This window comes from Triticum dicoccoides, chromosome 2A (assembly GCF_002162155.2).
Source record: "Triticum dicoccoides isolate Atlit2015 ecotype Zavitan chromosome 2A, WEW_v2.0, whole genome shotgun sequence".
In the NCBI taxonomy this organism is placed as follows: Eukaryota; Viridiplantae; Streptophyta; class Magnoliopsida; order Poales; family Poaceae; genus Triticum; species Triticum dicoccoides.
This window is the reverse complement of record NC_041382.1, coordinates 59,819,708-59,828,462: the sequence shown is the minus strand read 5'-3', so window position 1 is coordinate 59,828,462 and position 8,755 is coordinate 59,819,708. Positions and strand designations below refer to the sequence as shown.

The 8,755-nt window shown below is 41.5% G+C and overlaps 1 long non-coding RNA gene across 3 annotated transcripts; it reads left to right on the top strand.

Annotated features, from left to right (window-relative positions):
* Nucleotides 1-1,209: 1,209 nt before the first annotated feature.
* Nucleotides 1,210-8,508, top strand: LOC119353220. 3 transcript variants are annotated; one of them, XR_005170358.1, is made up of 4 exons: nucleotides 1,210-1,992; nucleotides 3,498-3,560; nucleotides 3,952-4,144; nucleotides 8,056-8,508. It is a non-coding gene; the product is annotated as an uncharacterized LOC119353220 (long non-coding RNA). The 3 variants fall into 3 exon arrangements; XR_005170357.1 differs by having other exon boundaries at nucleotides 3,952-4,602; XR_005170356.1 differs by lacking the exon at nucleotides 8,056-8,508 and having other exon boundaries at nucleotides 3,415-3,560; nucleotides 3,952-4,394.
* Nucleotides 8,509-8,755: the final 247 nt, after the last annotated feature.

The window sequence follows — 8,755 nt, the reverse complement described above, 5'->3', positions numbered from 1 at the left end:
TCTATTTGGCGCTTAAGCGCCATTTGAGCTGTTTTCGTATGCAGCGCTCACACCACGACTCTTCCTTTGGTCTAACTGGCCGGCCCATGTTTTTTTCCCTCACTGATTTTGGGAATGTGCTAGAAGATTCTCTATGGTTATTGGGGTTTAGTTCTCTCGAGGATTTTCTTATAACCTGTTTTGTTTGATATTTCGTTTTTTTAATTTTAATTTTCATGAACTTATCTTTTCAATCTCATGGAGAAAATCACAAAAAATATTCAAATTCATGAAATTTTTATCGATTCATAATTTTTTAAAAATCCATGAATATTTTCGAAATTTGTGATTTTTTAAAAATTTATGAACCTTTTTCCAAGTTTGTGGACTTTTTTTTTCAAATCTGTGAACATTTTTCAAGTTAGCAAAAAATGAAGCCAATGATTATTTTTTTCAAAGTCAACGGTCGACCAGGTTCAAGAGATAACATATTTTGAAAAAATGAATCTACAAAAGAAACACAAACAAACTCACCATGCCTCCCGTTCATGGGGAGAAATCCCAACAAAACTCTTGAGAAGGTATGAGTGACACTTGTCGCAACTAGAGGAGTAACTGACCTTTGAAAGGGGTACTACTTAATTCTTAATTACGTGATCTGGAAAATCGCAGCGATACATTGACCAAATTGAATAATTACCTTCGTGGTCCAATGCCTAACCCACTCTATCAGGCCGGTTCGGTAGCTGAAAGGCCTCCTTTGGTTTGAAGGAATTTCATAGGAAGGCCTCCTTTGGTTCATAGGATTGAAAAATCATAGGAATAGGAAAGTCATAAGAAAAGATGACATGCATCTCAAATCCTATGCATAGGAATAGAAAAGGAGATGCCCTTTGATTCACACCATATGATTTTTTCCATTGAGTCTAGGCTAATGTTTAGTTTCCTATGAAATGTGAAGGATATGAAAAATTCCTCCATAGGAATACTAAGAATACTAGGCCCGTAAGGGTTCCTTTTTTCTGGTTTTTTCGGAATTTTTTTACCGCCCCTGAGAAATTGACGCGTGTGACGGGGGTAATGTAATTTTTTCTGTGTGTTCTTCCTCTAGACGTTGCCATCACGTGTGTGTTTCCTGTAGGCTGCCACCGCTTTGACCGCTTCTGGATCGATCTCCAGATATATTTCTCAGTTCCTATCTCTCTCTTCCGCGTGTCCCGACCGAAGACTCCAGATGGCACGATACAATTATTATCCTTCGGCGCTCCACCGCCTATAGGCGTACATAAAAAGGCTCTCCTTCTGGTTCATCTCATTTCCATCGGGCCACCTACAGCCGTGCCGCCGGATCCCTGCCGCCTCCGGCGACCCTCAACCATCACGTCACGGCCTTGCAGCTCACCCCACCGCCGGAGACGCACTGCCCCAACCCACCTTCCACCAGCGATCGAGTTGTGGTTGCCCATCTTCTCCTCACCACGCTCCGCCTCGGCCGCCTCGCCACATCAGGGTCATCAACGTCGGCGTCGTGGCGATCAGCACTGCACGGACTTCTCCAGCACCCCCGTGACGTGGTGGGCAACATGCGCGCGCTGGCCAGCGGGGGAGTTGCCCTTCACGCATGGCTGCCGGATCCCTCGTTGAGCCGCATCCAGAGCTTCCTCGGCCGTTCCCCGCGGCGGTGCCGGCAGCCACCACAGCGGACGGGGCACAGTTTCCCCCACCTCGCCATCGCCATGGACGGCACAACTGTGACCCCCGGTGGCCGGTCTCCCCTCCGGTGAGCAGAGGATCACCACCACAACTGAGCCATCTTCTGAAGAGACGAATCAACGGCAGCGGACCACCACACCGGACCAGAACCAGAACGGAAAGAAAAGGAGGCCGTGAAGGAGGTTGAAGAGAGGAAGGCTAGGTGCCTCACAGCCCAGGTCAGCGCCGGGAAGAAGAGGAGACGCGAACAAGTGGAGGAAAGGAGAGGTCCTCGCCATCAAGATTCATTTTGCTGAACAGGTATGGCATCTAGGCATCTATCCCAAGCATTTTATAAAATTCTGGTTTATGCTCCAGCACTGCTTGCAGCAACACATGAGGAAGCTAGCTAAATTTCTTGGATAGTTTTCTTGTATGTATATAATTGGTTTGCCCAATTATTTATGTCTTGCTTATGCAACTGGATTATAGATTACTGCTCGATTGACTTTTGGAAATCAGCACATAATAACTTGACATAGTATTAGATAGTTGAGTAGGAAGAGAAAAGAAGCAGCTTCGGTACAAAATTCAGAGAGTGGATTTGAGACATCTGTATCTCAAGATTATCTTGTGACCAGAAATTTAGATGGGTGTATTCGTGTAGAACAATTTCTTAGGATGGGTGGTTAACCTGAAGATGTGTCCTTAAATGGACAGCCTAGAAGGTAGAAGTACTGGTGTACTGACTCCTGAACCTGAATTGCAGTGACAGTGTGACGCACAGATGGCACGCTCATAGAGTTCAGTTAAGTTCTAACTATTGTATCAACGCTGTAAAGAAAAAAAAAATCCGACCTGTAGTGTATGATAGGGAGCGGCTATCAAGGTAAGGACAATAACTGTAATTAAGTCAAGTCAACAGCTAATGGCCTGAATCAAATCTTAAAAGGACATTCCAGACATAATCTTTTCTCAGTAGTTGCTTACTTCTCTAACAGTTCTTTTCTCCACCAAGAATCAAATAGTACAAACTAAACCTAACGTTTGAGAAGTAGCAAATCTACCTTTTTCTGCCTGGGACGATCAGTTGATCAGTATTATTTTTTTACAGCAAAAAATATTTTCATTATCTTCTTTTTTGGAAGTTGAGTACTATTTGCAGCTTCTGTTTCCTTTGTGCTTCTGAACTGATATTGTTCACTTAGATTTAGAGATCTACTTGTGGGATTCCATTTTATTTCTGTTATAGATCATAAGAAGCCACAGAGAGAGCAACCTGAGTGACCGGGGTTTTCCGTTCAATCAAAGTGTAGGTGTGTGTTTGGTTCGTTACCACAACATGCCACAGCTCATAACCTTTTTGTTGTTCTCAGTAATGTTCTATAGTCTTGATAATCCTAGACATGGCTGATCTCTGTGGTTTCATTTTTTTAGTATTTGAGTCTTGCATCAAGTTACTCAATTTTTGCTCACTCAAAAAAAGGTACTTGAGTCTGTAGGCCTGTCATCAATTTTTTCTCGACAGCAATAGTAGCAAGGGCGGGAACGAGTAGGAGTAGGAGGAGGAAACCTTCTCCAATTTTTTTAAATGATGGTAAAACAAGAGAGAATGCATCTATTTGCACATCCTGGATTGGTATCCCTCTATTTACAGTTCTTTTCACCATAGATGTATGAAGTCTTTTCTCTTGGTGTTGGAAGACAAACTGAGATGAGCCATTTGTTTTCGTTTAATTTTAGTTTGTTGAACAAGGTTGCCAAAAGTAGTATGCTCAGCCACTGCGGCATGATCAACTTCTTTATACTGGACAAATCAAATGTAGGTTCAAGTGGCTTCGCGACAAGGTTTGAAAACATGCTTCAGGGTGACCATGGGATGCCCACAGGTGAGACTAATATCATAGTATACATACAGAGAAATAACTGATTCTTCACAAGTGGATGGGGTCTTTATTTGGTCATAGATGCCGTTTAATTTTTATTAACAGACCATTTTACTCAATTTAACTACTTTATTTTCATTTAAGCACATCTTAGTGTTCTCACTATGTATAGGTAAAGGCATAGTGTTGGAGTTCTGGTTATAGTGATGTTTTTGCCGTCAGTACAACATTGCCATGTACTGATATGTATGTGATAATGATGTTCACTGCACGAAGCTGTTATTAATTTTTGCTCCCATTATGCACGGAGTTCTCCCTTGATATATAACTGCATTTGTTAGCAATGTGTGTCCCCTGTTAGCGATGTACACACTGATATCTGCAATTCTTACAGGAGAGTTAACTTTGTTAAATACACTATCAGTAGAAGAAGCACAAACAGCCCTCCACAAAAACTTCTACAGTTTTGTGTCTACATCACAGTACAAAAGACGGCTAGCAATGAGCTATCATGTCGAACAAGCAAAGCTCAGTTGGTGATGCACTCGCCTGTAGAAAGTACGACCAAGGAAAAGCAATAATCAAAGGTGCATTAAACTACTCCCTCCGTCCCAAAATTCTTGTCTTAGATTTGTCTAAATACGGATGTATCAAGTCACGTTTTAGTATTAGATACACCCGTATCTAGACAAATTTAAGACAAGAATTTTGGGACGGAGGGAGTAACATACTTACCACTGCAATAAGAGAAATATTTCTTCCGAAGGCTTTTTCTTTTGTCCTCTGTTAGAGGTGTTGCTTTTAAAGAAATTTGCTACTGTATTTGCTTATGCGGGATGTTTGATTAGCCAAATATTTCTACTTTCTGGCCTCTGCTAAGGGATCTATATCGTTCGAGGACTCTAGACAAATTTTAATGTGATTTTGTGTTTTCAATTTGTACTACACAAGTTGAGTAAAGTAGATGTGATTTGTGTTTTCAATTTGTTCTACACAGGTTGACTGAAGTAGATGTTCTACCTGAAGTTGCATGAAAACATCTTAGGTAGTACTTTTTGCCTTCATGAAGCTAAACAAACATTTCCACCTTTTTGTCGAATAGCAAAATTTTAAGCCGTGGTTATGTATTCGAAAGATATAGATATCATTATTTGCAACATTCTTTTTACTTTCAGTGGCTAAATAGCATTTTATTACTTTGCACATCTGTACGTGTTCCTAATGTTTCTGCCTCAGTTTTCTTAACAATTGAATTTGACCATAGAAAATAAAATAGTTGGTCCTCAGACCATATTTTATTTTTGGGAGATTCCCTGGAACATTTTAGGAAGGCATGGAGTCAAAGAGGTAACCTTCATACAATCTTCAGCCGTAACTGCAGGCTTGCAAAAACATACATAGCTGATTACACATAAGATTGCAGAGTCTCCGTATTGTGGAGTGGCACACTCAATACATAAGTTGGAGTACCACACTAATTTGAAGCTTTGTGACTATTGGGCAGAGGAGAAAGATATGAAGGCATTTTCTTTTAGGTCGGTCACCTGAAACATTACCCTTTATCTAAAGAGAGGAGGGGATATTCTATAAACACCAAAGAAATGAAGAGAGGAGGGGACAATCTATACCAGTAACACCAGTCAACTCTGCGTAGCTGGATTGGCATTTGGCATTTTTTAACATCTCACAAAATAACTTGATAACAACTGCACTAACTATATTTTGGATATCTCTGTAAGGCAACAAGTTTGCAGGTGTGCTGCTCAGCCCCGTCAACATTAAACATCAAGTTTGTATTGGATCACTATGACACTAGAGTAACATATTTGTATCTAAACTTTTGGATGGCTCCTTTCTAGGACGAAAGTCTAAACAGAAACTCCAATACATCAAACTATTACTGCATAAAAATCAATTCACCAAACTTATGTTGTATCAATTTAATACAAAATATGCACCCTATCATACAGATTGTAGCCCGCATATAATTCTAGAAAGGGATTAGCTGACAAGGCAAAAATAAACACCATTCAGAGCTAAGTATATAAAGTTATATATCAATGAAACTATTCTTCTGCTCACTATAAAGAAACACACATACAAACATGCAACAAATTTTCAACAACTTCACAAAAACAAATCCTAAACAAACCAATGGGGCGCGGCGTGCCGCCGCGCACTACCCGCTAGTAGGATTTCATTCCTACAAACCAAAGAGCTCTGAAGGAATTTTTCCTATAGAAATCCTATCCTATGAAAATCCTACAAAATTCCTCCAAACCAAAGGAGGCCTTAGAGGATAGGATTTTTATAGGATTTTTTTCTTTAGAGCCCTTTGGTTCATAGGAATAGATTCCTATTCCTACGTAGGATTGGTTCCTATCCTCCACATTTCATAGGAAAATAAAAATGGGCCTAAATTCAATGGAAAAATTATTTTGGTGTCAATCAAATGACATCTCGTTTCCTATTCCTACTCATAGGATTTGAGATACATGACATCTCATTTCCTACTCCCTCCGTCCCAAAAAACATGTCGCGCAGGTAGTACATTTGTTTTTTTGTATTTTAATCCTTCCACTTTCAGAACTCTAGAAATTAAACCCCCGTCTCCTTCCTCCTCCCATCGCCCGCGTCGCCACGGCCAGCCGCCGAGGGCACCCGTCTCCAGGAGAAGGTCCTGAGCCATCGACGAGCAGTTCTTGAGACACCGACGAGCCCACCCATGAACAGGACCTTCGTTGCCCACGAGGAGGATCTCCGCCGCCCGCCCACGAGGACTCCGCCGCCCACGAGGAGGATCTCCGCCTGCCACCGACGAGCGGGTCCTCCGTCGGCCACCGACGAGCGGGTCCTCCGGCGCCCACCTACGAGAGGGCCTCCACCACCCGCCGCCCCCGCGCTGGTCCACTCCACCCACGATTCCGCCGCTCACTGTCGCCGCGTTGGTCGCCGTGCTGGTCCACTTCGGCTCGCCGACTGGTTGAGGTGGTGGTGGCGGGCGACGCCTCTGCTGCTGACGCCCTCCGATCCCCGCCCCCGACCCCTGAGGCTTCCGCATCTACCTCTGCTACTCCGCTCTGATCCTGCAGCTGATACTGAGTGAAATTGATCCTCAGCTCGCTTGTCTGTGCTCCTCTGTTGATAGAGAGTGAAATTGATCCGCAGCTCGTTGATCAGCAGCAGCACGGCTCTAGTAGCAGCTGCCCTGTGCTCCTCTGGCCTGCTCCTTGTGTTGCCGCCAGAGCTCGTGTTCCTAAGGAAGGAAGAAGGTAAAATTCAGTTAAAATGTCAGGAGTAAAATTTACTGTCATTTTTCACGGTGAAACCGGTAGTCATCTAGTCATCTGGTGAAATTGAATGTTTGTCTAGATCAATTAATCCTTTTCTTCACGTCAAAGGAGAAAGTTGACAGTATGTGATTCAGGATGGGAGAAAATTGACAGTATGTGATTCCTTTGCTGATTTGGTAGTCTGCCCCTAGAAATACTCAGGAGAAAAGGATGGGAGATATCTGCTCTAGCATTTGCAAACACTTGATTTGGTAGTCATCCCATACTACCAAATCAGCAAAGAAATCACATACTGCCCCTAGAAAATTGAAACTGGTAGTTATACCGGCAAGTATCCTTTTCTCCTTTTCTAGGGCAGATATCATTTTCTCCTTTTTTGAATGAATTTGAATTCTTAGTGGAAACTGAATATTGTGATGTAGTCACTGATTAAAATTTAGTGGAAACAGAATTCATAATCAACATGCAGATTACTCCATGATGTTCCTTACTGCTCCACAATTTGGAGATCAATTAACAGTAAGGGAAATTCAGTTAAAGAAAGGCCTTGAGTAAATTCAGCTAAAGAGAAAGCATGGAACTTACAAAATGAACAAACACTGAACATTTCTGAACCTGCAATCCCACTGAACATTTCTGAACCTGTAATCCCACTGAACATTTCTGAACCACTAAGCACGAGGAGGAGCCGTCATCGTCAATGGTCCAGACCTGCAGAGCCACAATGTACTCCATGATTCAGTAACCTAGTTAACTGAACTAGAACTAAATGAAGGCTGGTTTAGGAAAGGGGGGTGGAATTCTCATCTTGTCATCGTGTCATCATGAACCTATCCAGTAGCTACAATGACTTGCAGTTAAGATTGAATGTCTTACAATCATAATTTTCTCAGTATCATTGCTCTTGATTGAATGTTTCAAAAAAAGAATTCAGAGTAGTTCAAACAAGATCCACTCCACTGTCAAAATTCAGAGTAGTTCAAGCTAAGGCTAGTTCACTGAAACCTGGGCAAATGCATTTCTTGTTTCTGATTTACTCATGATTGAAAGTGTTGACAGTAGTACTCCTCCTACTACTTTGTGTGTGTGTATTCTTGTTTGACTAGTGCAAATGCATTTCTTGTTTGACTTGCATACTCTTTTTGTGTGTGTGTGTATTCTTGTTATGGTACCATGGTGTACTCATCTTTTGTCATTGATGGCAGGAACACATAAATATGGATTTGAACTTGATGCCTCAAGAGGAAGAACATGAAACCGTTGATTTGAACTTGATGCCTCAAGAGGAAGACGATGAAGGTATTAATTTGAATTGGATCCCTGAACTGGAGGAACCTCAAGTGGCAGAGAATATAGCTATGGATTTGAACTTGATGCCTCAAGAGGAAGACGATGAAGATATGAATTGGATGCCTCAAGAAGATGAAGGGAAAGAGGATGAAGCTCAAGAGGAAGAGGATGAAGTTATGAATTGGATACTTCAAGAGAAGAGAAGAGAATTGTCAGATAAGGAGAGGCATGGTGTTTACTTCGTCTTGTGTATGTCTTGTGTAATCTTGTGTCAAGAGGGGACAAAGAGGCCCTTATGTCATGCCCTTGTGTATGCCTTGTCTAATCCTTGTATATCAACTCTTTGTTGGAATTTATTGGAATTTGAGTTATTTGGCTTAATTATTTGAATTAATTTGGGTTATTTGGATTAATTGAATTATGTTGATTTATTTGAATTAATTTGTGTTATTTGGATTTATTTGAATTAATTAGAATTAATTTTGGTTATTTGCATGGTCTATTTGCTTTCAGTGATGTTCCTTTTACTTCTTGGGTTTTCCTAGCCATCAATCTTTCTACTCTCTATAATATGGTGAACACCTCCCCTTTTCCTAGTATTTAAAAAGAAAATGA